The 17,772-nt window shown below is 38.4% G+C and overlaps 1 long non-coding RNA gene across 2 annotated transcripts; it reads right to left on the reverse strand.

Annotated features, from left to right (window-relative positions):
* Positions 1 to 793: 793 nt before the first annotated feature.
* LOC148216322 (uncharacterized) lies at positions 794 to 15,244 on the reverse strand. 2 transcript variants are annotated; one of them, XR_015795734.1, is made up of 4 exons: positions 12,105 to 15,244; positions 10,946 to 11,641; positions 9,977 to 10,159; positions 794 to 1,521 (listed from the first exon to the last, which is right to left on the reverse strand). It is a non-coding gene; the product is annotated as an uncharacterized LOC148216322 (long non-coding RNA). The 2 variants fall into 2 exon arrangements; XR_015795733.1 differs by having other exon boundaries at positions 10,946 to 15,241.
* Between the last annotated feature and the right edge of the window lie 2,528 nt (positions 15,245 to 17,772).

The following is a 17,772-nucleotide window of genomic DNA, read 5'->3' on the forward strand; positions in this document are numbered from 1 at the left end:
TAGATATACTCCCCAACTAGTATTGCTCACCACCTTTGCTGTTGGCTATGTGAGCTGGCGTTACTGGGAGTTGTAGTTCAACATCTGGTGGACAACAGATTCTCCAGCCTGATGTATATGATATTTATATGTTCTGACTCATTATAATCTAAACAAAAATGCCTTACCTGTGAAGTAGAAAAGTAGATCCACTTTCCTCAGGTGAAACAAACAGCATACTATAGGAATTTTAGTAGACATTATGAATTTCACCTGGAACTTTTTTGATTCTTGAAACAGATGCTTATTATTTAATAATCTCCTCCAAGACTTTGCTCAATATTAACATCAAGCTTACAAGTCTGTAATTTCCTTGGTCTCCTTTTTTGAAGGGTAAAAGACACGATATAAAACACCCCGGTGACTATGTCTGATAAAGATAGCTTCTCTGCTATGAAAAGCACACAACATCTGTCTTTATGAGATGGTTGTTACTACATTTTCTTGACTAAAATTAAATTAAATTGTTCATAAAAAACAGTTACTGAGGAAAAGTCAAGCTTTGAAAAAAAATCAGCAAAAATCTTTAAAAAGTTATTTATCTCTAGTTATAAATATTTTGTTTTTATTTTGTGTTTTATTGTGACAAGATATGGGATAGGAGAACATCCGTCTTTATTACACAATCCCAAGGTTCTTGATTAACTGTCATAAGACTAACTCCATGACAGCAAATGAGGGACAAATAGGAAAAATATTGACTTTTATAACAATATTTTATTGAAATTTTAAAATTACAAAGTTAAAAGTCAGAAATGAAAAAGAAAATGAAAAATACAAATTATAAGGAAAAGGGAAAGAAAATATGAGATAAAGTAAAGGAAAAGAAGAAAGGCATGAAAAATAGATAGCTTCCAATCTATCTCTGGTCTTGAGAATAGTAAGAGTGTCATAGGTGCTAGTTTTTAATGCATTAAATAGGAATAATTCTTTGTCAAAACATATCCCATTACATTTATAATCTAATCTTCAAATCCCCATGTAAGCTTCGCCCTGCCTGCATTTTGCAAATAGTCCATCAATGGTTTCCATTCCTTAAGGTAATGATTATTTGATTTTTCTTTTAATAAACAAGTCAGTTTATCATTTTCTGCCATTTCCATCAGTTTTAGCAACCATTCTTGTATTGCTGGTAGTGTCTGGGTTTTCCAAAATTGTGCATACAAAAGTCTTGCTGCGGTAATCATGTATTGAGGAAAAATATTGACTTTTAACTTAGAAATGGAATTACTAAGGAACTGATGTAGTTGATAATAAAATGAACAAAGTACCTAGATCCCACTTGTGAATATATAAAGGAGTTTGCATTTCATGCAAGGCAAAAGCTACCATATTGTCCTTTCCCCAGTATAATTGAAATTATAACACTTTTCAATGTATTTTTTATTCACCATTGCCGAGGAATTCATTAATGGAGGAACTTCCTTGAAACCTCATCCTTCTTCTTTACTACTGTACAGTATTTCTGCTCCATAAGTCATACTTTTTGGGGGGCGGGGGGGTGGAGGAAAAAAAGAAAGTACTTTATTGTGGATTTGTATATTAAATCAACAACATAATTATCCAATATATTTCTGCATTCCCCAAGGCTTAGAACAATTACACATACAGATCCATTGCTAATCTATGACGATATTGCATATATTATAATTGCTAAGACTTTCCCATGTACTGTATGTTGGATTTCAACTTCCATATTCACTAGCCAGCAATGGCTATACTGTCTTAGAGTTATGGAAATAAATCCAACATATTTGAAGGATGCTACACAGTGGCACATGAATCACTTAGAAAAGGGGAGGTACTTGCCTTGTGACACTATTACATTGACAGCCACAGCGTGGCAGAATATGGTGAAATAGAGTGGCTCTAGGTCAGTGAAAGAGTAAAACAAAGCAGCATATGTGCTACAATGTTGGTATGTGCTCAAGATCATATCGTGGAAACTAGTTGACTTTCATCTTCTGCTTTCACTTGACTGTGAATTTGCACATAATCTGTTCCATAGTGAGCTTCTGGCTATGTCTTTGCTGTTATTATGGAGCTCTTTCACCTCCTTGTACCAATAATGTAGTAAATTTGATTTGCTGATGTCCATGTATATAGCCACTGCTTTGGTTGTTTGAAGAATGTGTTAGCAATGAAGAAATCATTGGATTGGCAGAAACATAAGTAGTTCTCTTGGTTCATTTCTGTTTCCTAGGCCATACAGTCCAACTATGTTTTCCTTCTTACTATTTCCAATTTGGCATTCCAGCCTCCAATTGCAAGATCTCCATCTGGCTTGCATGCTCTGTCAATTTCAGATTGATCTTGACCATAACACTTGTCAACCTCCTCTTCTTATCATCAATGATTAGAACATAAATTTGATAACTGTCATATTAAAGAGTTGTCTGTGAATTCTAAATGATGCTATTCAGTCAATGATTGCAGTTGTACCCAGATTCTTCCTTTGCTGTATCCTTCCTGACTATCAAAGCAATGCTGTTCCTTCTTTGTTTGTTGTCTCCTGAGTTGTGTCCAATTCTAGTCCATTTCAGTTCTCTGATTACTAAGTTGTGAATGGGTATTTGATTCATTTCTTTTTCACTTATTTGAATTTTCCTATATTCATGCTGTAATTCTGTCTTTGCAGCTTCAGATTTTCTTTTCCTAAATGGCAACAACTAGACCTGGAAGACTTTAATCTAGCAGGGTCAAAAACACCATTAATACTCTGAAAGATCCTTATCTATTCCTTAATAGCATGTTGAGTACCATCTGACTGAGGAACCCATCATCTGGCAGTATATAGTCAATCCCTTTATCTTAATCTAGTGTGGTTTTCTTTGTAAAATCCATTGCAGTATGAAATTATACCTTTGCTGTTGTTAGTAATATCCACCTCCAGTATTTTCCTATATCACTGCTGCTCAATATAGCTGCCTTCTTAGATGAAGTAACTTGGATGACCCTCATGCCTTGATAGCCCCACTGGGTTTATATACTCTTAGTGTATAGAACAGTTTAAAAGGCAGAGGGTTGTTTGCTATGTTTAATAAGCTTCCTTCCAATGCCTGAGGCAGTGCAAAGTAGGATAAATTTGCTCTATATAGCCAATCCCCATGTTGCCTTGTTAACAAGACCAATGGGTAGTGTTGTCCTAACAGTTTAATGTTAAGGTACAGCAATTGGTGGATTTCCCTGATGGCAAGAAAAAGATTTTTCAGCTGCTTTGGGGGAGGAAGTGAGTTTTGACTGATGACTAGAGCAGTGGGTTTAGTCATCTGTAGGAACTTGATCTGTGGGTTCTACTCCTACTTTATCAGGAAGCCCCTATCCATTCTGTGGATCACCTGCAGCAGCTGGTAGTAGGGTGACAGAGGCTGCCCAGTCACCAATGTCATCGTACCCCTGGATTAAGCACTGGGGTGGGGTTCCTAGTAAAGTAGGAAAGATTTTCATATTCTGCTGAAGTTCCATATCCTGCTTTACTGGGAAGTCTCTGTCCATCCCATGCATCATTGACAGTACTTGATCTATAGGCATGGGGTGACATTCAGCTACTGTCATGAATCAGATACTGCAGGTGATCCATAGATAAGCAAGAACTAACAGAAAAGAGACTCAGCCTTGTTGGCAGCAAAAACATTTGGCTAAGTGATCTTTCAGTCAGTTAGGGATTTTCTTTTTTCACACATGTCAATCCATGTAGAAAAAAAATGACTCACATACAGGCAGGACTACTTGCTCCGCCCCCATTATGCAATCTAAAAAAACCAGCCAATAAGAGCTGAGCAGATCCTACCACCTGCTATATCATCACCTCAGCCACCCCACAACATACAAAGAGCAAGTTTTGTTGGGAGAAGATGGAAAACACTACTTTGAGTTCGGATCAGGAAAAAAAAAAAGTTTGCAGGCCTTGGCTATAAACTGGAGATGAGAAGGCTGTGTCATTAAACAAAACACTGGTTAGTGAGGCATCTTCAAGCTGAAGCTAGGGGGACATGTGGATGTGCCTAGAGAAAGGGCATCAAAAGAAACTGAAAACAGAATATACTGTTTTTAAAAAGCTCTGTTAAAAGCGAAAAATGTACTAAGTATTTACAACAATTATATGAAATTGGTTATTTTCACTCTGTTTTTATGGGGTGACCTTCATATTTTCAAGGTGTTTATGAGGTGACTTTTCATATTAGTGTCTAGCCTCACTATCATTCAGACCTTTGAGACAAGACAAACAGATTTAAATTATGCAGAAAAATAAATAGGCTAAAGCAAATACATGTGCAAAGAGGGAAAATAATGTGTAAATGGAATAATTGGTCTGCTATACATCAGTTCATTTGTAGGGAAAATACTATAAACACTTGAACTGTAAGTCTTGCTTTTATTCCATTTGTGAGGCTTGATTAAAAAAAATAAGAAAATATTTTAAAATATTTTAAAATAAGAAAAAAAATAAGAAAAGGAAGATAAAAAAATGTCAACAGGAGAAAATGCAAGATGCAGATTTCTTTGATACTAACTTCAACCCTCCAACCCTGTGTCTGTCTCTGCATTTTGTTTTCTTCTCATTTTCTGTGTCACTAGTCAAGCTCAGTACAAAATGCCTGCATCGGTGTTACGTACTGTGTTAGATATGCTCTGTCGAAACTCTTGTGAGTTTCTATATTGTGGAAGGCAGAGAATGATGTTGGGGATCAGCTGACCTCAGTAAAAGGCGGTGGAGTTTTTATCTCACACACCCACAGGAACTGCCTCAGCAGCTACACCTAAGAGCAAGTGACCACCTACAGTGCAAAAGCTGGATCTATCTTTTATCCAGAAGGGCCGTATAAGAGGCTCACGTATTAATTAGGTGCTTCTCCTAAGTTGCAGAACAACACAAAAGCTGTCACGTCATTTTAAAAACCAGGTTTTTATCTTTTTATTTCTTTGCTTGTGATTTTTTTTTTAACAAGCTGAGGAGAATGAACCCTTATATTCTGCCTTTTGCCAATCTTTCAAATTTGATAGGCAGATTTCCTTCAAAATTGCCTTCCTGTACAGCTTAGGCAGTGAAGCATAGACTGGATGATGCCAAGATGTAACAAGTGTTTTTCCCAAAGGATTTTCTGCTTGCCTCCTTTCTTTCCTCCCACCATGTGACTGGAACCCTTTCTAGTGCTTTACAGAGAAGAAGCACAAATTTGTACCTCCTTATCATGCTATTTCCTTTTGAGATAAGCAGTATCATGCAGAGCTCAAAAAAGGAGTAAGAAATAGTAAGCCAAAGAGATTAGAGGCACAAGATAACAAAAGGAAAGGAAATATAGTTAAATCTAGTTTACACTCACACCTCTCATTACAACCTTCCATCTCTTTCAAACCATCCTTTTTTTAAAAAGTTTTTTTTATCCTGCCTGCCTTTCTTATTTTTATAAATAATTCAAGGCAGTGAACATACCTGATGCTCCTTCCTCTTCCTATTTTCCCCAGAACAACAACCCTGTGAGGTGAGTTGGGCAGAGAGAGAGTGACTGGCCCAAAGTCACCCAGCCGGCTTTCGTACTTAAGACGGGACTAGAACTCACCGTCTCCTGTTTTCTAGCCTGGGGCCTTCACCACTAGGCCAAACTGGCTCTCCTTGCTCCCATCATGCCCACATACCACTTCATAAAATGAGAAACATGATATGACTGTAGTGATTTTTCTCAGAAGCTCTGGACTGGTTTATGCATCACTTTAAGCCATTATTTATCTTCATTGTTTTTGGCAAAGAGTGACATGTGACTCTGTCTATTATGATGTAATGATATATTTCATCCATGTTCAACAAACCATGTTTCTAAAAAACCTTGACTTATTTTGATGCATGAATCAGGCTGTTGTTTTAGAAATGCCTCATTGCAGGCAAAATCTCTTGATAGTTTGAAATGCTTCATAGGGATCCTGTTTTGCAGGCGATCTTTCTGTGGCTAGAGGCTGTTTGCATCAGCAGTTGGTTAGAAGCGTTTGCTTCATTTTTCAGTTTTTTTGGAGTGAGATCTGGGTTCTTTGTTCTGGCAAAAGAATTAGTAGTAAAATTATGAATTAAGCTGATTGGAAACTTAACAGATGGTTTTATTTTAGTTTTTAGAAGAAGAAGGCGGGGAGAAGGAATATATCCTGCAGTCCATGTCCACAGCTCATTTATATCCATATGATAGATACTTATCTCACCAACCCCATCATCAGATTCATTGGCTTATCAGCCAGGAGTGAGTAATAGTGATAGTGATCACCTTCCCTGATTTAAGAGGAGTGCTGAGGTGGGGTTATCCCCATACCTTTCTTTTGGGAAAAGTTTGCATCCTTTACTTTACTTTAATAAACAAGGGCTTACAAAAAATCAAGAGTGGCTTTGACAAGACACATACACTTATAGCATATATATATAAAATATCCTTAAAAAAAATATGAAACTGGTCTGCGTGAATGCTCAGCCCAGAAACTTGGTCCGGCACCAACCTGGGCTAGGTTTCCCCAAAGCTCCTATTTCTGTTTCCATTTCAACAGTCTTTTTTCTTAGTGCACATTGGACACTGCCAATAGATCCTGATCTCCTTTGGTTTACCCTGGTTGAAAAGTGATGCTTTCATAATGCATTTCGTATTGTTGCAGTGTCTTTGTTGTTTTATTATTCTTGCATACAGACATACTTACAGAGTATGTAAGTCTGGGCTGCAAAAATCCAAACAATCATTAGATGCAAGTAAAGAGAGATGGAAAACTAATTAGTAGTTATCTGGATTTTTGCAGCCCAGATATGGTAGCTCTCCCTTTCATACTCCATATTCTGCACCAGGTTGTGGACCTCTGTGATCTATGATATTGCCTGTGTTTGACAGGTAAGCAGATTTATTTCTTTAGTTCTGGTGTATATGAAACTGCAGTAAGATTAGTGGCTGTGGTTCCTGCTGGTGTTGCTGTTTTTAAAGCACTGAAGTAGTGTGAAATTTGCTAATTTTCCTGTTTGCAGGAACTCCTGTCTCACCACAGCTCCTGGCTACCTGGTTTAACATCTTTTTAACTCTTCCCCAAAGAGACCATTGAGTTTATTTGTTTACATATCATCAGACAACATACAGAATATGAATTAAAGACATAGGTAATTTATTTTCCTTTTTCATGGAGTGGGACTAAGATTTGTGTTATTGTAGTGGCATCTTGTAGTGGCATCTTGGGGTGAGGTAGTGATTAAATGGTATTCTTTGTTCCTTGTTTTAAGGTCAGATGTCAACATGATTCCAGATTGTTTCAAACTACATTTGAGAGACTGGGGAGTGAAAACAGTGGGAAGGCACTAAAACAGTTTCTTAAATATACAGGTAACAACATAAAGGAGTAATGGAGAGCTATTGAATGTTTCTGTGCATTTCAGGCCTCCCCAACTAGGCACCCTCTAGATGTATTTGACTTCAACCCTAATATACCAAGGCTTTGACCATGGTGTCATGGAGATTAAAGGAACTGAAGCCCAACACATCTGGAGGGCACTAGCTTATTTCAACATCATTGCAGTACTAAGAAGTCATCATTTAGTAGAGGGAATACTTCTATTTACACAAGTACCTTGGTGTATAGAAATGATGGGAAAGGAAGTAGAGAGAAAAGCTAGAAAGAAAATAAATGGGGATTCAGTAAAATATGTTTCAAAGTTAGACCATGCATGACAAAAGCTCTTTAAACATTCTGGATATATTGTTTTATGTAATGTGTCTTTCTCTTTCTAAGTAGTTTACCAGTCTATCTGTGGTCAATGGCAGCACAGCTGCATTTAAAATGATAAATATTTTTAAATAGACCTATAAATCTTTTTAGACTTATGGCCTATTTCTTATTTCTTCTTCTTCTTCTTTTTTTCAGCAAGTTGATCATGGATAGCAGAATTTTGCAATTCCTAGGAGAACCAGTAATATTAGCCTGGCCCTGATCTTCCAAATACTTGGCATTTAAATTTACTTATTTAAATTTAGGAACAAGTATACTAGTTCTATTGATTTAACTTACAGGCACTATACACAGATATACACACACATCTGCTATGTCTGGGCAATTTTATATCTTTCTAGGATGGGCCCAACGGTTGGCCAACATCATGGCCCAATTAGATGACCAAGTGATCAGATAATGCCAATGGACTCCAAATGTTCATAGACCGATATATACATTTATGCTGGTCTATGACTGTAATAAAGATTTGATTGATTGATTGATTGATGTATACATAGGAGTTAAAAAAGTGAAACATTTGAATTCTTGTATCATCAATCTATATGCCATCAGTGCTGGATTGCTTGAACACTCAGAAGTGAAAAAAATAGTAGGCAAGCTTCAACCACCCGTGTTTTGGATCCCTGATCCTTCCCCTTGATTAAGTTGGATCTGTGCAGTGGTGAATGCTTTTATGTGGGAGTGGGTGGTCCCATCCACCTTGAAGGGGGTGATTATTTGCCCCCTTCTTGAGAGACTGTTGCTAGACCCAACAGAACTGGACAATTTTTGTCCAGTCTCCAATCTTCCCTGTTTTAATAAGGTTATTGAGAATGTGATTGGTTTACAGCTTGTGAGGACCCTGGAAGAAGCAGATTATTTGGTCCCTTTTCAGTCAGGATTCAGCTCTGGTTATAACACTGAGACATCATTTATCACACTTGTCAATTACCTCTGGGGGGATAGGGGTAGGGCATCCATCCTGGCCCTCCTTGATCTCTCAGTGGTTTTCAATACCACTGAGCATGGCATCCTTCTAGGCCAGCCTAAGGGATTTGGAATAAGAGGCACTCTATTACTGTGGCTGTCCTCCTTTTTCCAGGGCCGGTTCTAGTTCATATTGGTACAGAGAAGAGGTTGAGTCTGAGGCCCCTGCTTTGAGGGGTGCCTCAGGGCTCCACTCTCTCCACATTCCTATTTAACATCTACATGTTGTATGCTGATGATACCCAGTTGTACATCTCTATCCTGGGGTGACCAAGCAATGCCATCAAGGTCCTTTCCTAGTGCTTGGAGGCTGTGCAGGTTTGGATAGGGAAAAATAGGCTTTGCCTCAACCATGGCAAGAATGAGTGGTTGTGGATTTTAAGGTCCCAAGTTCTGGAGATTTTACTGCCTGCTCTATGGAACGGCATCTCCCTGGAGAACCAGATGGCCCCAACCTTGTTAGACTTTCACAAGGCTCTAAAGATCTGGCTGTTTCCCAAGGTGTTTGGGTTAGGAGGTTAGGTGAGCTCTGCTGCTGCTGCTGATGTCATTATCTATAAATGGGGTTGTTGTTTTATTCTTGGGCACTGTGGGTTGTATGCTGTGAGTTTTGTGTTTTATTCCCTGAATGCTGCCCAGAGTCACTACTGTGAGATGGGTGGTTATATAAATTCTCTGAATAGCTGTAATGACGAGGCTAATGTGGCAAAGTTCAACAGCCTATATGAGACTTGGGGCTAGGCCACTATGAGGACTTAGTTACAAAAGAGCACGATTAAGTATCCACGTCAGAGCTTGTGCTGCTTTAGCTAAAATGGACTTTTTTAGTAATAAGCAAAATGGGTACACCTTCTTCTTTTGTTTCCTTTCCTTCACTTTCCAATTATATTAATAAATACAGCTTATGGACCAAAAATAACAGAATGTCACTTAAATTATAAGTGCATTAACAAATTTGTTTTTTGGAACCCATTCCTTGATTTATCTTGCCCCCATTTTTTTTTCAGACATGAAGAATGGTTCATTATTTTTATATTAAATCTTATCTTGACAACTTGAAAAGTGAAACTTAACATTTAAAAAACTAGTACAAGCCAAGAAGTTTGCTTTTTTAATGTTTTGTGCATATAATATACCAAGATTTTATAAAGTCATTTGAGGTCTCCCCTGAAATGCATTTTGAGGGCCATAAAGCTATATATTTACATAATATATTGTGGAATCTCACCTTTCAGCACAGAATCTTGGCTTCTTGCAGTTTTAATCAGATCTTGGCCAACAAGTGCTTTGGTGAGTCCTCCTAACGCTCCTCTGCAACTCAGTCTGTGTGTTTTCTTTCCATTCTCTCACCCAGTGCCAGAATTTTGCTTAGAAAGCAGTCAGCACAAACTGGGCTCTGCTTCTTGTGGATCTGATTAAGCAAGACAAAATAAATTAGTGTTGGAGACCTCACAAGCTCCTAGAGGTACAGTGTTCAAATGAGCCAGCTCCAGGGAGGCAAATTTGGAGATAATTAAAAGGAGAGACTGTAATTTTGCTGACACAGTTTAGCCTTTCTGGTTGCCATGCAATTCTGAAATCTAGACTGACAAAAAGAAAGGTTGGCTATAAATTATTTCATTCTATCTGTACATTTTTGTGAATGTAAGGAGGTATATATCTGTCTGCTTACAACTATCCAGACTGATGTCTAAAAAAGACATGATGAAGGATTATAACAACTGCCAAAGGATTATACATGCTTCTTCCACAGATCTAGCTATAAGGAGGGTACTGATTCATATGAATCAGGATAAGAAGAGATATACAAACAAACCAAATTTATTAACGAGAATATTAAAAAAAAGCAATGTGTTTCCAGGTAAGAGGTGGAACTGCTGTGTTACTTAGCAGAAGTAACATGAAACAAACAACCTTACATACACCAAACTAAATACTGAATAATATTTCTTGATAAATTTAAATGGTTATTACTATAAAGAGATAAAAAAAAAGTTTAGGATGATCCCAGGAAACCTTGACTGCTAAGAGCCAAATTGTGCTTAAAAGATTTATACAAAAATTCCATGTGAATTTACAATGACAATGATCCAATTTGGGGCTTTTCCCCACCTGCATCTAAGCATGGTATGAACATGTCCTGGCAATTTCTTCTCTACTCCATGACATTGCCTTCATTTCATTCCCAGTGACTTACGTAATAAGCATAAGTCATCCTTAGCAGTACCAGCCATCCTTAGTAGCCACAGCAGTATCAGTGTAAGTAGTCCCTCTTCCTTTATTCCAGCAGTGTTCAACAGCTGACTTAGACTCTATCACCCGTTACTTTGGAGGAAGTCCAGGGAGGACTGCAGGGCCTTGAAATAGAGAATATAGGATAGGGAGTGGCAAAGAGGACAGCATAGTTAATGCTAGTAGTTTTCTACTGACTCAAGGATGGATGGATACCAGTTCAGCTAAGCAATGGGGAAAGGTCACTTTTTAATGCCATTTCTGTATTTCATTCTATGTTTATCCCAGGTCGGTCCCATCTTCCCAAAGAAGTCTACTGTGCCTGATACCAATCAAATATGTCTACTCTTCTGTGGGAATGAAGAAGGAAAATAAAAACATCATATACTGGTCATAATAATCTATATTATTCCTCTTCTGAATCAACAGGAGCTGTTGAGTTGATGGTGATGGGGTCATACTGTGTTTGGATGAGAAACACCCTCAGTAAACATGTTCCTACCTCTTTCCCCTAAAATGTTACCTCTCACAAATTGTAAGTCAGTCACAGATTCCATTCAGTGGGAGTTGGCTTGCTCACTTGCTTGTTCTCTTGACCAATTCTGCATCAGTTCTCCTCCAACCAATGGCTCCACTGAGAATCTGACCACCTATAGTTTTGCTGGAAAGATGTACATATGCAAGCAGAAACATACCCTGGATTACATGAACAGTAGAAATCTGGATGCCTAAGGCTAATTTTTTATTTTAAAATTATTGAAGAAGGGGAAAAAAAAAAAAGGAGCAAACAGGGGCACCTTGCCAAGTAAGTGGAGCTCAGTGGCGCGTTCCATTTGAGGTGTTGACAGTGCATAATAAATCCCAGCCCTACCTAACATTTACAGGAACATTATAAAATGAGTGAAACGGTGTGAGCTGGTTCCCCAGGCAACCAGACAAACATAATAAACAGTCACCAGTGGCAAAAGTAACTTACACCATGCACCAGTCGCAGGCCCGAAATATATTACTTAACTATAACCCCTTTTCTGCTTTTGCAGTTCTTGAAAAATCTTGTTATTATTGTTTCTCAGTCATTTGGGAGAAGCAGGCATAGTCAAAAAAGGGAGAGATCAGAACTTTACCTTACTAGACTCCTGTCTTTATTGCTCTGCATATGAAATTAAGAAGAGCTATCTTAGGTGTTTTCGATCTTGGGATATGAGAATATACTGTTGAGAAAGAAATGGCCATGATCAGGTTAAGATTATCATCATTTTTCCTAAAGTATCCATTGATTGATTGGGTTTTATAAAAAAATGCTGGTAATAATGTGTAGTGGTGATTCTTAACAGGTTCTAGGCATAGCATTTAAGTTGTTATGGTGATGCCTCCCCATATACCATTTAAGTATATTGCATAGTTTTGGTTATGGTGATGCCTCCCCATATACCATTTAAGTATATTGCATATTGCATAGTTTTACTGTTTGTATGGTTTTAATATTAAAAATGTGTGTTCTGTGATCTATGGGGTGTATTCAACTAGCTATCTTTGTATGGTCCACCCATTAATCCATCCTCTCACCATAACCTTGCTTGTATGGCCAACCATAGGGCAGTTACTCACCCCACCTCTGATATCTCATCTGATATCCTTGAAGAGAAGACGGTAGTTTGTTTCCTGTGTAGCAGCAAGGCTGACTAATCATTGAAACAAAACTGGTTAACCCACTAATGTTGATGAAGCAGCCAATGGACAGAAACTTGCCAGAGCTGCCCAAACCTACACGTACTCAAGATGCTCTCAGATGGACAAGGGGCCAATTTTCCAGATTCTTAATCTGTACGGTAACATCCATAAGTGGAAAAGAATCCCTACTGCAGAATTATCACTCTGCATGTGATGCTTTAAGAAGGGCTGTGTAACCGCAGGAGTCAGCTAAATGGCCTTGTATTTCCTTGTAATTTCTTTGCTTTTTCATGCAAGTAATAGCTGTACAGGGCTCCTGTGTCCAACCATACCAGTCATACCTTACTTAATTAAAAGGTCTCAAGGTCTGATAAAGCAGGATGTCTGTTTCTGAACAGAGGGTACCAAGTAAGTACAATAAAGGGGTGAGCTGAAGGGGAAAGCATGGCCATATACCAGTTATAAAGGTTAAGTTTCCCTTTGAGTGAGCTCAACGTCAGATAACTTCATGGACACTTCCATCTAATTCTTTTAGCAAAAATACAGAAGTAATCTGTCATTTCTTCTGGGATTTTTGTTTTGTTTTGCTTTTACTTCCTAGCCTAACCTTCAGCAGTGGCATTTGCTGGTGCCCTCTCATCCAAATACTAACTAGGTCCAATCTTGTTTGATTCTTTGAGATCAACCAAGGTCAGCTAGGTACTTAACCCACTTATCCACAGTTAAATATTCTCTTCAGGTTGAAATGTGGGTTAGTTGATTAATATCTGCTACACAAACTACCAAAGGGAAGTCAGATGGCATTTTGGGGGACACCACTAAGAAACGCTTTTCTAAGACAAGCTGGAGTACATGGAACATATTCTCATAGGTTTCCACTTTCATTGTTTTCCCAGTCTCATACATCTTCCAGAAAAGGAAATGTTTAACATCAGTCACAACAAAGGGGTGGGCTGCATCATATGCTTCTTGCTTTTTGGCGGTGTGCATGGAGAATCCTTCCAGACTGCTTTGGTTTACAGGCTTTGGCTCAGTGACTTGCCAAGTAATAATCTGCTGGCCTGTATGCTTTTGGATAGACAGGCATTATATAAAAATACATCTCTTCTCCATGGTATGAAAACAGAAAGGCAGAGCCTTTGGAGCAAGGTGAAGGCTTTCTAGCTTTTAAATAACAGAAAAGAATTGCCTGGAAGAGACTAATCACCCAACTAATTGAGCAAGCAAATGGACAGAGCAAGAAGAAATTTAATGGAGGAGTTCAACAGAGGAGTTCAAGGGGAAAGCATTTATTTGGGTTTATTTGTTTTTTTTTTCCTGAGAAATCTGGGAACAGAGGGAAGTGATTTCATGAGGCATGCTTATTTCCCTCCCTGATAAGAATTAGCAAGTACAAGGTGATTGCTTCCGGGAAGAGAAGGTGAAGGGGATAGGAGCAAAACTGTCCACTCCTCATCAGGGAAGCTAAAGCATTTGTGGAACAGACATAAGAGGTGCTTGTAGAGGTCAACACTATGAAGAAACCTCCCAGAAGACAGAAGAAAGCCAGGCAAAGAGGACAGAGAGATGAGGTATTATTCTCTGGAGCCTCACAATGGACTCTAGGGCCTTTCCATTGCTGAAGCCCTATATGCCACAAGCTTTGTGGATTAAGAAGAGAACTCTACAGGCTGTGCAAAGGGAAGGATTCTTCCTTCTGCCCTGAAAAGAAGGAAGCAATGGATGGTGGTGATTGGAGACTCTCTGTTGTAAGAGTTGGTTCCCAGACTTCTGATATTCAGAAGATTGTTATGTAACAGCTGGCTGCAAGTGCTGTGTTAACAGTGAAAAGACTTACCTCATCAACAGATCACAGGAAGGCTCTTAAGGGGAAAAAAGTCCCCACCCTAACACAAACAGGGTATAGTAGTTCTAAATGGGAAATAGTTTGATTGCTGGAATTCTTTTAATCCCATCCCTTTCTTCTCAATAAATCTTGTTAAAGAGAATCCAGCGTTAGAGCATGGCACCTACTAAAAGGGATTAAAAAAACAATTGGTTGGCCAGATAGTCTGTCCAGAGATGAGTATTGTCTTCCTGAGGCAAACATTTAAGATGTGACAGAAGGCCCCCAAAGACTCTCTATGCCCACTGATTATTAACTCTTTTTACTATTGCATATAGGAAAAACACAATACAGTCAGGTATAGCCTTTAAGGGACTGCAAGGGACTATGAAGCAGGTCAGGAATGTGAAGGACCTAGTGGCATAGATAATGTGTTCTTCACTGCTTTCTCTTCAATGATGTTGCCAAGGAAGAGAGAAAAGAGTATTGGAAGCAAACAACTAGCTTCACAGATGGTATCAATAGGCACAATTGGCATTCTTTGATAATGGGAGGTGTTTCTGAGATGTATTTATTTATTCAAATTTATTAGCCACCCAACTTCAATGGACTCTGAGCAGTGAGTTAAAGTACTCTTGTCAAGGGATGGGCTGCAGTTCGTGACACCTGGAAACAATATTTTAGGATGTTTTAATAATCTTTTTTTATTTTATTTTAGTAGATATTTAAAGACAGAATCAAGAAGAAAAACAGAAAGGAAAATAAGGGGGGGGGGAAGAGATTTGCAAGCATTGTAAGACTGAATAAAAACATTACCTTAGTGCTACATATTAAAGGTATCAATGTAGAACTTCAAAACATTATTAAAATGAAGTCACTATGTAATAATTAACTACAATAGTCAGTATCAAAACAACGTGTTTGGAAAGCACCTTGCAGAGCTGATGCAGAAGGCTTCTAACTGAATCCTGTGGTGGGGGAGAGAGAAGAGAGCCTAGAAAATAGCACCAAGCAAGTACTGGGGATGGGAACAGGAAGGGTACGCAGCACATGTAAGCCCCCAATAATTATATGTAAAGAGAGGAAGGAAAAGGTCAGATTATTTGACCCAATGGTTCCAATGTCTCTATACAAATGAACAGAGTATGAGGAACAACAGGAAGATTTAGAAGACTTAATGAAAGAAGGCAAATATGCTTTAGTAGGCCTTACTAATAATGATTTAGTAAGTATTACCTGGTGAGATGAAACTCAAGAGCAGAATATAAAAATTGAAGGTTATAACTTATTCAAAAGGAATAGGCCAGACAAAAGGGGAGGTAGGGTGGCATTATGTGAAGGAATTGCACACATGCATTCAGATCCAGAAATCTGAGCAAGAGGGTCCAAGTCAAGAACATTTAGGTAAGAATAGCTAGGCCAAACATCTGGTGTAGAGAACCATGGAGAAGGCATTGAAGGGAATATTTAGAAGCTGTTACAGAAACAACAAGGGCAGAAGCATTTCTTAAGCCCTGGGAAAGGAGTTAGTGTTAGAAAAGGACTTGGGCTGACTCCTCCCTGACTCACTAGGGAATAAGAAAGAGGGGAGGAAAAGCACAGTCAGACTTGCAAGATTCTATTACTATAGGCTATCTCAATAAAGATTATTTCTAGTCTTCCTATGGAGTCAGTTTCCTGATCTGGTCTGCCTAGTAGGATTGACATTTGGATAAAGCAGTGCAATCCTAGGCTGCATTAACAGAAGTATAGTGTCAAGTTCAAAATAAGTCACTGTTCCATTGTTCATCAGCACGATCAACACAGAATATTGTATCCAATTCTGGGCACTAAAATTTAGGAAGAACACTGACAAACTAGTCCATTTCTAAAAGAGAGTAACAAAAATGATAAGAGAACTGGAAGCGGAGGGGCGGGGGGAAACTATCAAAAACAGTTGGAGCCACTGGATATGTTTAGCCTGGAGAAGAGAAAACTGTTGGAAGACATGATAGCTCCTTCAAAATCTGAAGGGCTATCTTGTGGAGATAGGACAAGAAACAGTGGGTTTAAGTCAAAAGAAATGAGATATAATTTGGACACGAAGAGCAATTTCCTGATGGTAAGAGCTATTTGATAATGGATCAGACTGTCTCAGGAGGTGATGGACTCTCCTTTGATGGAGGTGTTTAAACAGAGATGGATGGACTTCTGTTGGAGATGCTGTAGTAATAGATTCCAGGGGAGAGGATTGGACTATATTACTTTCTTGTTCCCTTCCAAACCTTACATCCCATGACTCTGTGAGGTCCAGAGAAAGGAATTTAATCACACCAATTAAAAAAGAAAAAAGAGAAGAGAAGAGCAAAAAGCCCCACCTCTCACTATAAATAAGGAAAGTAATGCACATCTTAGAAGACATAGAGAAGAGTTAAATATCACCATGAATGTTGCAAGGTTAACATGGTTATATAGTTATTATGAAAAGAACTTCAAACAGAAAGGTTTTTTTTTTTTTAAATGAAGCCATGTAATATTTTCTTCCCCCAAACTGGACATTAATTTAACTAACCTTTTCAGAAAGATCTTTTCATTGTGACAATGTCATAAAGCATTCATCAGTTCTTCTATTCGTTAGCATGGCTTTCCCACTGTAAAGAAAGAAAAAAAAAAACTTCCTTATTTGATGCTACAAGCAGTGAGCACTCTTTGAACAGTAACTGTAAAATGAGTGAAAATCAAACTTGTTGCACAGAGCAGCAGATATAACAGCCATTCAACAATGATCACTCATAATTAAACTGCAGCTTAAGGGACTCTTGGGTGAATGCCATCAAAATCAAAATGGGGTTAGCAGTGAAGGAAAAATAGCTGTTTTCTCACTGATTCTGCTGGCCTGCACACAGATACAGCTTGTTTCTGCGCATGGCCTACACGATCATATCTCTCTGTAAGACCAGTCCCATGCCACATATCTAGGAGGGAGGAAAAGATCATGTTGTTGCATCCTTGATAAATCCTGGTAAACTGAAATATAAATTCAGTCAAGTTACGGCCACTTTCCGACATGCACTATGCATAGTGAGATCCACTCTGGAAAATTGTATTCAGCAGACATACTTGAAATGCAGACAGACAGAGACAGATAGAGGAAGCCAAAGAAGTGAGCTCTTCCTTTGGTATGAAAGTATTTGTTCCTGAAAGAAAACCAGAATGGGCATCTTAGTGATTCCATGATGTATATACTGTACATTAAGAAATGCCTGGATGTATTGAGTCAAATACATAATGATTATGAGGTTTGTGGGATGGCTGTG

This window comes from Python bivittatus, unplaced genomic scaffold (assembly GCF_059951505.1).
Source record: "Python bivittatus isolate LINGU-HERP-01145 unplaced genomic scaffold, Pbiv_v1 ctg000220_np1212, whole genome shotgun sequence".
NCBI lineage: Eukaryota > Metazoa > Chordata > Lepidosauria > Squamata > Pythonidae > Python > Python bivittatus.